This window comes from Onychostruthus taczanowskii, unplaced genomic scaffold, assembly GCF_017590055.1.
Source record: "Onychostruthus taczanowskii isolate IOZ18803 unplaced genomic scaffold, ASM1759005v1 scaffold63, whole genome shotgun sequence".
Taxonomy (NCBI): domain Eukaryota; kingdom Metazoa; phylum Chordata; class Aves; order Passeriformes; family Passeridae; genus Onychostruthus; species Onychostruthus taczanowskii.
The window spans coordinates 3506630-3522396 of record NW_024504012.1 but is presented as its reverse complement, the minus strand read 5'-3'; the positions used below and the strand labels follow the sequence as shown (position 1 = coordinate 3522396).

Below are 15767 nucleotides of genomic sequence, written 5' to 3'. Positions count from 1 at the left end.
CCCTCCCCTCCGCCCCGCACTTCAAACGGCGGGGGCGGCTCCGGGCACCCGGGGGAGGGCGGCCCGCGGGGCCCCGCCGGGACGTGGCACCGGGCCGGGGGTGGCAGCGGCTGGGCCCGCGGCTCAGGCCAAGGAGGGTGCTGGGCAGGCCCCCCTTGCCGGCCGGCGCTGCACCTGGAGAGGAGGGTGGAGAGGAATAGCGAAAATGAGAAATGCAGATGAAAAGGTGAGCGAGGGTAATGGAAGAGAAAGTGCGAACAGGAGAGAGGGAAGGAAGAGGAAAAACAGCGCAAAAGGAAGGAAAAGTGCAGCAGAGAACTGAGAGAAACAGACCAATAGGAGAGTAAAGTGAAAAGAACAGAAGGGAAGGGGAAAAAGAAACTAAAAAAACCCGAGGACACAGTCGGAGCTGCCGAGGCCGGCAAGCAGAGGTCCCCGCAGGCTGTGCCGGCCCTGTGGCCGGGGACAGGCAGCGGCCGTGAGGGGCCGGAGCCGCGGGCAGCAAAGGCCGCTGCTCCCGGGGGCTGCAGCCGGGGCTCCGAGCTGCCACAGCCAGCCCAGAATTTCCATCCCCCCTGATCTGGGGAAAGAACATTTGATGCCATCAAAGGGCTCCAGATTGAAAACAGATGTGCTTCGCCGAGCCTCTCCATGCATTTAATTAAGGCACAGGCATGGAGGAGACATTTTCATCATTAGTTTGCTTTCAGGCCCCCCCCACTCTGGTCCCAGTTTACCCTTTGCAGTCTCAAAGACCCAAATGAGCAGGGCAGGGCTGCAGAGCTCTGCTGTCCCCAGTTTGGGGGGTAGGCAAAGCTGGTGGGTACTGGGTGGAAAGGCCGAAAAGAAAACAAACTTTGGGGCAAGTCGTGCATGTGCACAGAAGCATGTGGGTGTGCACACAGCCAAAATGCTGTGGGCGCATCTGTGTATGCAGCACGGAGTGACTTCTTCTGCATCTGAAGGAGGGTTTGTGTGATGTCCTCTGGTACATGTCCACGTGTTGGATGGGGAAGGAGCTGTGCCTCCACATGGGTGTGCAAAGCTGTATCTGGCTGGCTTTTGTATTCTGGCATCTTGTACCCTGGCTCTGCAGGGTCAGGAGAGGCAGGGTGGGTGGTCACCTGTACATACCCTGATCACGAAATGCCCTTTTCTCTGCCTTTCCCAGATATCTGCTTGCTGCCTCCTTTCTTGGTGAGCTGGGCTTTACCCTCTTTCTCCCTGATCTGCTTCAAATGGATGTTGCAGCTGGCTGTCCTGAGTGGGTGCTGCAGAGGCCCAGCCATAAACATCCCTTTCCACGGGCAGAGGGGTCTGCTCTTAGCCCTGGAGGTGTCAGCAGGAGCCGCAGAAACCAGCCCAAGAGGTCTTTGTGCCACCTTCAGCAATGCCCTCACTGACATCCCTGCTGAGATCTCCCCATGCCTAAGTGCATCCTTCAGACCAAGCTCCCTGCCAGCCCTGGGGTTGGGAATGCAGCCTGAATTTCCCCTGGAAAGAGGAAATACCCAGCTCCAAAACTGAGGCTTCATCCTGAAGTGAGTCCTGGCTGCTCCCCTCACATGCAGCACCCACAGGCTGAATTCCAATACAGGGTGCCTGATTCACATTCTGAACGTGACCTGAACCCCTCCTACAACACAATTTTCTGGATTTCTGTCACTGGGTGGGAGGGACAACCTGAATCCAAGGGGGACTCTGTCACCTCTGTCTGTCCCAGAAGGAAGGAGGCTGGGAGCAAAGCCTGCACAGAGCACTACAGGGCTGCAGTTCACCTCTCAGTTATCTCTGTTATGGCCAGACAGGCCCTATGCCAAGGCACACCTAGGATGGGGAAATGAGTGCAGCAGGAACCTCCTGGGCTCTGACAGGGACAGTGCCTGTGCTGCAAGCTCAGTTTATGATGCATCAGACCCCAAGTAGAGGTGACAGTTCTCACAATCCTGAGGCTGGGAAGGACTGCCATGCCACAGATGGCCCATGGCAGCAGGGCCAGGCACCCTTTTAACATCTCAGAGGCCATCAAGAAGCTGATCAGACATTTATTTCCTCCCTCACCACTGCTCTGGTGTCAAGCTGAGCAGGTAGCTCCCCATCCTCCCATCCCACTTTTCCTCTGCAGTGTGCACCTGCCCCGTGGCTGCTCACAGCCCCATTCCTCCCTTTCCCAGCTGTCCAGCAAATGGTTGCCTTCTGCTCACACTCCCAGCAGGGCAGGAGCAACTGAGCCACTCCTAGCAAGGGAGCAGAAGAAAAAGCCCAAAAGTCCTGAAACTGCCAGAAGTCTGCCTGGTGAAGCACCCACAGCTGAAAGGCTCAGCCTCACACCACAGCCAGACCCAGTTTTGCCCTTCCTGCTCCCACAAGTGGTTATCATTTTGAAGGACATCAGTGAGACTCACCAGCTGGAGCCTTGCCTCAAAACCTACCTCCCCTCTGCTGTGATCATGTCCAACACTGGGAGAAAGTGAAGCAAAAACCACAAACTCCCCCATTTTCCCTTCCCTAGCTGCATTTCAAGAAGGGGAACCCCAAATATCTGCATCTCTGCAGATGACCAGCACGTTTTGCTTCTGCTTTCTCAATGAAAATCACAAACACCCCACAGTGCCAGTGAGAAATCCCCTAACTGGATTGTAATTTTGATTTTTGAAGTTTCCCATGAAGTCCAGCACTGGCAGCTCCTGTGGTTCCCAGCTCCAAGCATGTTCTAAACCCTCAGAAACATTCCCTTCACATCTGTCTGAACAGCAGCTTTGGAGCTCCACAGTTTTGGTGCCACTTTTCAGGTACAACAAACAGGACCTGAGGAGCCTCCCAAGAGTCTTGGAACCAAGAAGAAACAGCCAGAGCAGATGAGCAGCTGTAAAATCCCCAGGGCATCTCACACCCCTTGGGGTTGGCACTAGTGGGAAGCAGGAGGGTGCAAAGCAGCAAGAAAGCCAAGCATTCCTCTGCCCTGCCCTGCCACCCTACTCCTCTGCACTGCCCACCACACCATGTGCCTCTGCCAGCACAGATTGCCCCCTTCTTTCACGTGTCCTAAATAGCTTTTCTTCCACCTGGGTATGAATAAAAGAAACCAGGCAGAAGAACGTGTATGTCCTTAGCTGGATGATGGTATCATGGCATTCAGGTGAAGAAGCATTTTGCTCAGTGAGGGAAAGTCCTTTGGGTCTCCCCTACTTCATTTTCAGTGTATGAAGTCTCAGAGCCCTTTTTTGAGCTGCCAAATGTGTTTCATCCTAGAAATTAAATAAGAAAATAATGCAGGGGGGCAGTGAGGAGCAGGAGCTGACAGTCAGAACAAGCTTGTGTCTGTAGGAAACCTGCCCAGAATGCACACACCATCTATTCCTGCTCCTTGCAGGACACTCAGCTGTTTGCAGACATGCTGAATGCCCTGCAGCTTTGCTCTCTTCAGGGCCTGGATGGGGTGCAAGCAGTTTAGATTGGTGATTGAGAGGGCAGAGGGCACAAATGATGTGCACTCCTCTCCTAGGCCCAGCAGCTTTGGAGAGGGAGTGCTCCAACACAGCCCTTTGCACTCCAAAACATCAGGGCTCCTTAGGGGAAAGCTGGTGAGAGGCAGGGATTCAGAGCATCTCTCAGCCTGCATCCCCAGTGTCCCATGCCCTGAGATCCCCACTGCTGGACTCCTCGATGATGCAGTGCTGTGGAGCCAAACCAGAACTCTTTCCCCCTGAAAAGTTTTTCCTCCAGCCATCCCATCCATGCCTGGCCTCAAGCCCTTCTGCACTTGCTGCAGTCAGGGCTGGGTGAGATCTGTGTGGAGCTGGGGACAGGGGCACTTCTGTGTGCATCTCACATCCCTTTACAGGTGTGGGGGGGATTTTGGGGGTGTGTGCTCATATTGGGGTCTGCAGCCAGACCTGTGCCCCACAAACTCCTGCTACACACTTGGACCGAGCCTCCCTCTTTTCTTTCCTCCCCAAGGTGTGTTATTACATCTGTGGGGATCAGGTAGTCTACAGTCCTTCCAAGCTGTAAACTCAACATCAGGGTTTCCTTTAATCCCAAACATCTTGATGTCATCTGGAAATGCCATGAGCAGTTTATAATTAGGGTTTAGCATGCAGATTAATACCAGCAGCTCCAGGGTGAACAGACCATCAGAGTCTAATCAAAGCTTAAATGGGGCAGCAGTTTAGTACTGAGATTTATTATTCCTCTGCACAATATTTTGAACCAGAGGCTGAGTTCACAGCACACACAATCATTCCTGGAAGTGCTATCACATCTCCAGTCAGAGCAAGGTGCCTTGTTACTGGTTCATGGGGGTGAGAAAGACTTGGCTCTGGGAACTTATTTAGGAATATCCCAGCACTGACACTGTACAAGATTTAAAACCTGAGGCAGGATAACACTTGCACACGTGCTCCAGCCCATGTGGATGCTGGGGCAAGGCCGTGCACTTACATTTTTTTTGCTGTGCACCAGGTGTAATAAGGGAGGTGTCCCAGGATAGCAGCTGAGGGGAGTTTTTGCCATCTCCCCTGGCCGTGTGTGGGGGAGGAAGGATGGAAAACTTTGTGGGGATGGAGCCACCTCACAGCAACAGAACCTTCAGGGGACCTAGCACTTCGTAGCAGGCTCAGCTGAGGGCTGGGGAGGGAGTTCTATGCCCAATGCAGCCAGGGACAACCCCTCCTGAATGGTATTTCTGCCAAGCCCCTTCTGGATGGCTCCTGGGAGTACCCCCAAGTCTCAGAGGTTTGATTTTCACAGCAGGGGCGGCTGGGCTGGCTGTGCAGCACCTGAGTTGGAGTTTTCACTACCAGGGCTTCAACCTGCCTTGCCCAGACGTCCTCTGACCCAGTCTGGGCTGGAGCCTTTCCCTTGCCTTGTCATTTATAAAACACAAGTGGAGGAGGGGGCTGAGAGAGTGGAAATTTGTTTATCAGTTTGTCTGCACTAGTCCCAGATTTTAGATTCCAAGGCAGAGCTGCCACAGCTGTCACCTAGCTTTCAACAGGGATGACAGGCACATTCACCAGCTGCCAATGGCAAGAACTGCTTTTCTGGTTCCTTTTCCCATCATCTTTCCACCAAGTGGGAGAGGGGCTGTGAGGAGTGTCCTGATCCCAGGCTGGCTGGTTGTGGATCTGAACTAGAGCTCAGCTCTTCCCTCCCTTGGCTTTGCTCTTGCCAGGGATGCCATGGGGCTGGCAGCCCTGGGCTGGAGGGGGCAGATGTCACACCCTGTGGCCTCTCCAGACAATCCATGACCAGGGTTCCACCAGGAAACCACACAAGTATCAGCACAAACACCTCGTGACCACAGTTTGGTTGCAGTGGCTGTGAGCTGTGTGAGCACAGGACACAGTCCTGCAGTGGATGATGCCCGTGTTTATTGCTCCAGCACCTTGGAGGACTTCAGTGGATTTACCTGCCTGGTAAGAAACCAGGCTGTGGCACTTCCAGGGTTCCTATTCCCCTGTGACAGCGACCTGGTGGCACTGAGACAGCCACCAGGATCTGCAGCCACTCCCCCCTGCCCCAGGGCAGCTAAGCAGGGCTGGCCAAGCTGAAGAGGGCTAAGCTGCTGTTCCCAAGGGCTCAGACTTGAGCTGGCTCCAGAGCTGGCTGTGTAAGGAGCCCTGGGTTTGGATAAGCCAGCCGTTTAACCGGGGTTTTATTACCAGGCAGGGGAACAAAAGCACTCAGAGGTCACCCGGGAACTTTAATCAGCACCGAGGGTCATTGGATAGCAGGATAGGAGGGAGGAGGGCAGGGCCCAGGGCACACAAATAAATAAATAGATGTATTGAAACCACCTCCTTCCTCCAAGTGATCTCTCTCTCTCCCCTTCTCCATGTACACACTCTGCTCCTTACAATCAGACCTTCAAATGGTCCTAATTTCCCCAGCAGAAAGTCCAAGATCTCCTGCAAATTGAACTAAGACTTTTATCCACAAGGTTTGGTTGGGTTTTTTTATTTTAAATCCCTTGCTGCTGGAGATGAAAGTTCAGTCTGCTGGACTGCTCTTGGGCTGGGTATCAGATATCCCTAACCCCGGAGAGAGAAAATGTCCCACCAGCTTCTCTCCCCTGCAGGAAAGGAAAAAAAAAACCCCACCACCTCCCATAATCAGAGTCTGGGCAGACAAATTGGCACCACTCTTTTCTCCCTCCACCCCCCTTTCTGGAAGAGGACTAACCCTTCGGAGCACAGTCACAACTCACAAATATTTGTGGGTATTATATTGCAAGAGGGGAAAAAAACCCAAAGGAAGGTAACTGCTAAAAGCTTAGTCCCTCTCCCATGGAAAGCAGCTTTATGCACGTCCATAAATCTCCTTTGTAAGTGGCCATTAAAATTGCGTCTTGTTTAATTTTTTTTTAAATCTCGTTTAAACACTTTTTCTCATCTTGCAAACGAATGATGTCATTGGCAGGCCCAGTAATGAACTGAAAAAAAAAAAAAAAATCAACTTTCTAATGTTTTGGGGGCTCTTTCTAAATGCAAACCCTTCGAAACCAGTTTGCTAATCCAGCCAAATACTTAAGCACGTGCTTAACAACCGACTTGTGTTTAAGTGCCTTGCTCCCAGATCTGTCCACACCCATCTCTGGACACAAATGATGTGCCTGAAGGGAGGAGAGGGTTTAAACTGTGGCAGGGTGAGAGTCCCTGGCTGCTGAAGTGTTGGGCTGCTCCTTGCAGGGGGAACAAACAGGACAGAGAGCCCACAGCATCTGCACAGGACAAGATCCTCACTTTGGCTGAAATGCTCCTTGCTGTCTACTTCTGTTGTTTGGGTTTGGTGTGTGGCTGAAGGTTTCAGGTTTATTTTTAAATTTTTAAATTTTTTTTTTTAAATTTTATATTTATTTTATTTTTCAACTTTTTTGGAAGCTGTTTTAACGAAGTGGGAGCAAAACCAAATAGCAGGCTGAGCAAACGGGGAAAAATAAATGCGAAACTTGCAAATGAATAATTGGTGTGGTTTTAATTAAAAAGTGGTTAACTGTTTCGGGGTGAAGAGCATGGGGTTGGGTTTACACCATCTGAACCCTGGAAAGAGCACGTTAAGCTGTTCACCATACTGTGGGTTAAGAAAATGGGAAATAAATACATCCCAGCCCCTTGGAAAACTAAACCATCTTTAGAGCTCAGCTGTAAACTTTCTTCAGCAATTTATTAGAGTTCCAGAAAACACTTGTTGAGTAGCCTCGGCCTGTAATAAATATCAGTCCTTGTTTGTTTGTTTTTGTAATGGGAACAAAACCACATCTTTTTCTTTCTCAAGTGGATAATTTAATTACATGGCAAGAAACACATTCATTGTCCAAAATACCCAGAGAAGATTGCCCTGAAAGTCACAGTTCTGTGGTGAGAGGAGGAGAGCAGAGCCAGCTGATACCAGAACTGGATTCAGGGAAGGTTTCTGTGATGGCACATCCACTTTTGCTGGAGCTGGGGTTTGCAGTGACACTGGGGTTGTCACTACAAACAGGAGACAGGCACCTCTGGGCAAGGCACTTCTTACCCTGCATGGGGCACCAGAAGGGAAAGGCAGAGGGAACCAAAGGGAATGAGGGGCAGGGCAGGGAAGGGACCTGTCTGGGCCACACAGAGGGTCTGAGGTGGCAGTGGGGGAGAACTGATTCATCTGTTCTCATGCACTTCCTCAAGCCTAGCTCTGGTCTGAAAATACCCATGTTTTCTTGTAGGTGCTGAAATACTTGAACATTTCTTGCTCTGCAGGTTGTCACCCCCTCCGTGGGGACTTGGCCTGGCCTTGGTGGTAGGAGGTAGAGAGGGGTCCCTAGAATGTCTGGAGGTGACACCCTGTGAGAACAGGGGGTGCTTGGGGGCATCCATCCCCTTCTGTGCCTCAATTTCTGGGAGCCTGCCTTGCAGAAAGTGAAACAGGAGTCATCCCTTGAGATCAGTCCTTGATGGGTTTAGTTCACTCATTCCCTGCAGGCAGCTTTGGGTTTAACCCTAGAAAGTCTGAAATAGCTGAGGGGGGCACTCTCCAGGTAAACAATTACCCAGTGCTCTTTCCCAGGGATAGCCTGGCAATTATGGTCAGAATCCAGGAATCAGATGGTTGCAGAAAGACAGACCCTCACTCCTCTGAGCTCGTCTTGAGGGGCACAATTAACGTGCTGATGTGATTAAAGCCACATTCAGCTCGGGGATACAAGAGCCAGATGCAGCCAGGTGACTCCTCTGAAGGTGCTGGTTACCTGATTTGTAGCAAATCAAGTAGAAATCAGCCATTCCTGTCCACACAGCTCCATTGTGCTGTTAAACAGCCAAACCTTCTTCTCTTACATGTCTTTGTGGGAGATGAAATCCATATGGCCCAGAGAGTGAGCACAGGCCAGGATGGAAGGAAGGACAGAAACACCATTTCTTCAGGACAGAAGACAATGGAAATGTTTCCACTGATTCCAACAGGTTCTGAGTCAGCGGCTGCAACCAATTTTCCTCCTAAATGGACTTCCATATGTCTAAAAGAGTCTTGCAAGTGCTGGAATTTGTTACAGAACAAACCTGTACTTTATTACTCTGCTCCCTGATTCCCAGCATTTCTCCCTTTAAATTCCTTGCTCAGCCATTTCTGGGCTTGGGGGTTCACTCCTGAGAAATGCATTCATTTCTAAAGCAAACATTTTCCACGGGACAGACAGAGTGAAGCCTCCCCACTCTGCTCCCACATTTCACTTTGCTTTGCTGGGAACTTGTGCCTTCAGGTTCATCAGAAAATGATGTGGTTCTCTGTGCAGAGGTGAGGAAATCAGGCTCATCAGACATGAAACCTTCTGTATCTTACAGGTTGTCCCTGAAACATAGATATTTGGGCAAAAGTTGAGCAAAGCTGGTTTGTAACAGAAATTTTCCGTTTGTCACATCTCTTAAAACAGAAGAGGTTTTGCCCTCTTTGTGGCAGGAATCTTTAAAGATTTCCCGTTTTCTTCTTTCACTAAATCGAAAAAAAATTGGCAATCCTTTTCATTTTCATCAAAGGCTGTATTTTTTTTTTCGGTGTTGGTTTTTGTTTTTTTTTTCTTTTCTTTTTTTTTTTTTTTTTTTTAATGAAGAGAGGCACTTTCCTACCCATGGTACCATTTACCACATTTAAAGGGATTTAGGAACCATTGTACCATTTTTAGTAGTGGTTTAGGGACTGCATGGGACACTGCTTCATATCCATATTTGAGAGCTATCAGTAAAGGTTAAACAGTTAAACACCTTTTATCCCATCCTGAGGTATCAATGAAAGACAGGCTTTCTACAATGTCTTAAAAATATGGCCCAAGTTTGATTAAGTTCCTTAAACTGAACTTCCTTCTATAAGGGAAAGTATAAAGTTCCTTATACTTTTCAAACTTACTGCTAATGCTGCACTGAAAAGCCATAAACATTACAGTTTTCAAATTAATCTGTTTAAGCAAAAATATTTTCTGTTTCCTTGCAAGAACAAAAACACAGGAAGAAACTTTCAAATCAACTCCCCCAAGGAACATCTCTAAGGCCCCATTTAATTCAGAATTTTAAGAAGTTTCTCGGTTTCCCAAGTTTTTTTAGTTCATGCTGACATTAGTTTAAGGGTGTTGGTTCAAAATGAAATCTCAAAACTTTTCATTAGAAAACAAAGCCAAAACCCTTGGACTTCTTTTTCTTCCTTTGCCAAAACAGTTCTTCAAGCTGATGTGAATTCCCAAACATTTTCAGCTAACCTAAAGCACAGCCTTTGGCAAATACATAATTTGCCTAAAAAAAGAAGCAATTGTCCCGTTCTATGAACAAGAATAAAATCCACCCATGATTTTAAGTGTTCAGACTGAACAATGATGGAGTATTTGCCCCGATGATAGAAAAAAAAGAAATAAATTTTGCTTGTTACTTTACATATATATTTATACATTTCTCAAATTTATATACACGCACGGCCCTTTCCGTCCAACATGAATATTTTCAACACAGAAAAAGTAAAGAGAAGAGATTTAGTGCTGATTAGAACAAAAGTCGCACTGTACCTTACAGATTTCAGCATGTCTCATTAAAACTGGGCTTGAAATATACATATCCTTTAATAAATAAAGCTTAAGGTACATAAACACTGCAGCGGATATAAATTATTTTAACCAAAGTATGTAGGGAGAAAAAAAAAATTACTGGAACACCATGATCCAGGGCATTTTACAGTAAATTGGACTTCATCAGTGGTTTTGCATTTTTATTTGATTTTGGAGTTCCTCCACTAAAGCTGTAAGTTTTGTAGAGTTTATTTCACACCTTGTAATTTAAAATGTTACACTCCATCGAAATTCCTCTCAAAAAAAGGACCCGAGTAATTAATGTCTTTGGGTTCAACGTTCATTATATCCCACTAGTGTGAAAATTCATAAAAATAAGACATGGGATTAGGAGCTTAACAGCCTCACACATTTGCAGAGCTGCTGCATTGGCAAATATTTCCCTGCCCTTTCGGAGCAGAGCACTCTCCTGGCTGCTCTCATTTGTTTCACTGGATCATCCAAGTCATTAGAAAAGAAACCTGAAAAGAAACTGAAAAGTTTCCTGCCTGAAAAGAAACTTCCATGTCTCACACTCTTTTTTTTTTTTTTTTCTTTCTTGGAAGCAGATAAATAAGATGGGTCAAAGCCATTTCTTCCCATGCTCTTCTCCTTTCTCCACTTGGTGTTTTCTTCATTTTGTGTTTTAACTCCTCATGGAGACAATGGGAATTCTGGCCACGTGGAGTCAGGGGACTGCAGATGCCCTTGGTAAGGAAGCAAGAGCTGGGGTTTGGTTGCTGAGAGCTGAATCGTGTCCTTTGTGCAAACACCCTGGGTTCTCCTCCCTGGTTCCAAGAGCTCCAGGTTGAATCACAGGCTCCGTTTTGCCCTGGGCAGATCCATAGATACAGTGGGTGAATTTGTGCAGCAAACAGTAATTTTGACCAGAGTTTAATTTTGGAGGGACATAAACCACTCTACGAAATTGGGCTGAATTTGACAAGCACTCTTTTCCAAAAAACCAAACAAAACCAACAAGCCTAATACAGGAGGCTCTTTTTTAAACTTCAAAACATTTCATTCCAAAGTGTTTTCAAAGCAAAGGGGCTGACTTCATGTAGGTGTTTCTGAAATGAGCCTTTTGGAGGTTTGAATTTCAACTCTAAAATGGAACATTGTGTTTCGGATCAAACACCATGTCCTAAGTTGACTCAGTATTTCTCGTTTATTTTATATCTATATAAAAATATATAATTCCCCCCCTTTTTTTTTTTTTTTTTTTTTTTTTTTTTTGGTGGGGGGTGGGAGGGGGACTGTTTTGGTTCAAAACAAACAGAATTGCTTCATTCCCTGCTCCCCTCCCCCGGGAATCTGGCACAAAGTGTCCTTTATCCACCCAGGTCACCGTCATTCACCCCAGAACACGCTGGCCAGAAACCCTAAGGAGCAGCAAGGGCTGCACAATTCCCTTCCAAACCGGGCAATTCCTATTGTGCTGAAGCTCCTTCCACATCCCAGCCTCTCATCACGGCTCCCTCTATGGCTGACAGTGAGAAATTCCAGCCCAGGATCCTCAGGACCAGCCACATTCCAAGGAACCAGGCTGTCCAGTTTGGACTCGGAGCTACTTTAATCGAGGGGAGGTGAAGTCTGTAACAGATCTGTTCTTGGGCAGAAATATCAGTGGAAATTGCTGCTTTCATTGCTGCTCGTGGCTGTGCAAAGGAAATCTTTGTCCAGGATGGATCAGCTATTGCATCTGTCATGGAAATCAATTTGGAGACCTGCAGCAGTATTCGAGTGCTGTGCTGCTGGCTGATACTTTGGATTTACCTTTCTGCCAAACACTTTTTGGCACAGTCACCAATCCAAGGATGGGGTTTTCAGGAAGTTCTCTAAAGAAGAAAGAGCATGCCAAGGGAAAGGCCCCTTAGATTTTACTCTGTACATTTTTGAGCAATGCAATTAACTTCTAGCATCCTAACTCAGGTTTGCACATTTTGCCCCATGAGCAGTCTTTCTAACACACGCTTTCAAAAAAATAAAAAATTACACATATTCTTTGAGCTTAAGGAAAGAAGCTCCTACTTTGAGCTTGATCTGGAGGCTCTCCTGAAGCCTCCCTCCTCTCAGTCCCTAGAGATCTGTTCTGCCCTCAGAGCAACCTTTGCAGCAAAAGGGCAAAGGGATTCTAAGGAAACATCAGGGCTCCTCAGATGGGTGAAAACTGGGAGATCTCTCAGCAAAGTTATTCTCTGGTTCGATCAAAAAAACCTGTCATCATATGCTAGGGCTGGTGAAGGGGTGATAAAATCATTCAGCTTTGGGACATGAACAGCTCTCTCAAATTTAAATCAGATGGAAATGGAGTCAATTTGTTTGGAGAAGTAGCTCAGCTCTCAGCAAGGATTATGACTCTTAAAATTTTCCTGTAGCTGAAAACGGAGCGTGTTTCAGAGCAGTAAACAACCACCATGCTTTTCTGATGAACTTACCTTGCATCATGGCCCTGTGAGGACAAAGCACCAGGAACTCAGGGCTGTTTTCTGTGGCAGCAGGCAGGGAATCAGAGCCTTGCTTGCTCTGAGGATCTCTCCATGAGCTGATGCAAAGCACAAGGATGAGTCACAGATAGCTTGGGTGCTGTTGGAATCTCAACAGATCTGAGTGAGTTTGGGATGCTTCCCACCACGAATCCTTCACTCCCTGCCTCACTGCAGAGCCTGCTGTGCACGTGCTTTAAGGGGTAACAGAGAGAAAGGCCTGTGCCTTGGGAAGAGAAAAACCATTCTCCTCAAACACAGTTCATGGGGCAAGAAGAGCCAGGTTCAAGTGTGGCAGTGGAGTTTCCAGTTGGGTTCCACTCAGCTTCCACTGCTGAGAGAGGTTCTCCATCACTGCAAGAGGCAGGAACTATCAGACAGTTACCACTCAGGCTATGAGTTGGAGGATGTGTTGAGATCCTTTCCAGTTCTGTCATTCCAGAACAGGAGGTCACCCCAGCTACACCTTAATCTTGCTTGGAAGGTGCACCCTGAAAAGACACAGGCTACAGGTCAAGTCCATGTACAGCAGCTGCTGAAGGAGCAGAGTAAGAAATAACAGTAATGCAGCCTTTCAGCAGGAGCAGAGTCATGTTTTTCAAGGCAACATCATAAGCATAACACATACCAGCACAGCTGGGCAATACTGAGACAGAAAATTTTGTTTGAGGGTACCCACGACATGATTAAAACTGTTGTGATCCCATGCAGCAAACCACTAAATTTTGTTTGAGGGTACCCACGACATGATTAAAACTTGTGATCCCATGCAGCAAAACACCGATGGAGTGTATACCACTCTGCCTGGTCCAATTTATCCTCTGAATTGTCACAGGGTAACTGGTCCAACAGGATTTATGCCAGATGGGGTATAATATGTCTTCCTGCAGTCAGTGTAAAATGTAAAGCCAAGAAAAACACTATATACCATGTTCTAGCTAATTCAACACAAAGAGCAGTGTGCACACACCTGACGTGGAGCAGATTTGCCCTGCCAGGTGATTTTGCAATAAACAGCCTGAATGTTATTGAGGTGGAATCCTAGCCCCATCTATTGTCCTGACAAGCCCCCACCTCGTGTTCCCTGCCTAAAGAACCCTCCTGTCAGTTCAAGCTCATGTGCAGCATTCAGGGACAGCAACACTGTTCTGACAGGTTATTCACCATGAGCCAAATCTGCCAAGGCAGCCTGCAGGGAACTTAGTAGAGATGCAAGAAGGAATATTGATGTTTGCTTTGTTAAGCTTTGGGCTTAACACCAGAGACTCTCCTCATGCCTCTTGGCCTTGAGATAAAGGAAAGGTCTAGAGCTGCCACAGCCCCATCCCCTCAAGGGAGTGCAATTATCAGCTGAAGGCTTGATTAAACTTGACTAAATTTCCACAGAAGGAATGCTAACCCTTCCTTACACAGAAACACATCCCAAATGCACAGTCACTGGCACAAAAAATGGGTGGCCACTCATTTTAGGGTTAGCTGGTCATTTCTACCACAGAAACAACTGTGTCAGCCTCTGCAAGTATTTTAAGTTCTCAGGCTTTCTTGTTTTTATCTGCCTTCTGGTCTTTTTTGAGGCTTTATGTCAGATGATGCTGAGTTTTCAAGCTTTTCTCCACAGGGATGAGGCCATTGGGTGATCCACAGAGTGCAGAACCAGACCCTAACTCTAAACCTAACCTTAAACCTAACCCTAAACCTAACCCTAACCCTAAAACTGGGGAGTTGTGATGGGAGCAGATACAGTATGGGAAGAAAGTCGCAGAAGGAAGAGGGAAAACCTGGCTGTGAGAGGTTTAAAATGACCCTGAGAAAACCTATACGTTGAAAGTTTGTAGTATTGGAGGGGTGAAGAGGAAGGAAAATATTAGACAAGAGGAGGAGGAGAACTTCTCTGAAGAGACCACCTGAGCAGGGAGTGGAGTGTTGGTGGTGCCTTAGCAGACACACTGGAGGACAGTGCAGCAGGTTTCCATCTGGGCTCTACCTGATCACCAAAAGCAGCCCCACTTTAGGAAAACAAGGAGGCACAAATTTAGCAGAGGAGCCTGGCGAAGTATTGTCAGTATTGTCTTTTAAGGATGTGGCCCTGACAGAAAGTTTGGCATCTTTTCTTTCTGACATAGGTGAGAAAAGCAGACAGAAGAAACCCAAAGAAATGTCAGCTGTTCTTCAGGTCCAAAGCAGAAGCAGGGATCTATGAGGCCAAGCAGGACAGGGAAACAAAAGCTCTGAGTTGCACTAGTTCTGTACCAGTTGGTGCTGTGAGGAAAGCCAAGTTTCTACCTTGCATGGATTCCCTGTGCTCTGGTGTGCAGCTGAGCCCTGGCCGTCCACAGGGTGGATGTTTTAGTGCCTGGCTCTTTTTAACTGGCACATGTTAAGAGCTTTGAATTAACAGGTGCATAAAAACTGTCAAAAAACACTTAGCTCTCAAGACAGTCTGTCGGTTGTATTAAAAATATGGTTTTATGTAACCACATTCTCTCAACACTTGCTGGGTATTACAGCATGGGAAAGTCACTCGCCCTTTCCAAATGAAAGCAGCGATGTTTAAACTCTCCTGCAGGGAAAAAAAAAAAAAAAAAAAAAAAGAAAGAAAGAAAATGAGAAAGACTACAGTTCCTCTGATCTTGCCAAGGATTTGCTCCTGTTTTAAACACTAAAGGTCGATTTCTTCCAGGAGAACAGGACCGGCCTAAAGCTCCAGACTAGGGGCAAGCACCCCAGCAGGTCAAAAGGCCAGTGTCTTGCAGGCTTAGTGAGGTGGAAATGAGGGGTTTTTGACAACTGAATGGGAAGATGTCTCTCTTGCTGACTGAGGAGGTGGTATTTACTGTAAGCATGGCCTGGGTTTTAAAAAAAAGAAACACCCGAGTTTAACAGAGGTTTAGAGCAAGGAAAAAAGCCAAACTATTTGTGCCCATATTTCAGGAGAGGTTTAGAAATAGTTTTAGTTCTGAGTCTTCCCTCAGTCATGAATCCAGAACATCTGGGATCCCAGAAACAAAAGCATCATGTTTCCAGAGTGGAAAGAGCTCTAAGACACAGGTCTGGAAGAATTTTTAAAACTCTCGAAAGCATTTCTGAAATCCGTTCCCTTTCAAATATGTGGCAAATACATTAAAGTGGACTTTGGATTAGTTTTACTGCCTCTTGATAAAAGCCATTTGCACCTTTGATGTGTGTGAAGATAGCAGCCATTCCAAATGCCTTCCCCAGGC

The 15767-nt window shown here is 47.2% G+C and overlaps 1 long non-coding RNA gene across 1 annotated transcript; it reads left to right on the top strand.

Annotated features, from left to right (window-relative positions):
• The first annotated feature begins 100 nt into the window (after positions 1-100).
• LOC121344295 lies at positions 101-3023 on the top strand. The gene is made up of 3 exons (XR_005953813.1): positions 101-226; positions 1172-1541; positions 2793-3023. It is a non-coding gene; the product is annotated as an uncharacterized LOC121344295 (long non-coding RNA).
• The last annotated feature ends 12744 nt before the right edge of the window (positions 3024-15767 follow it).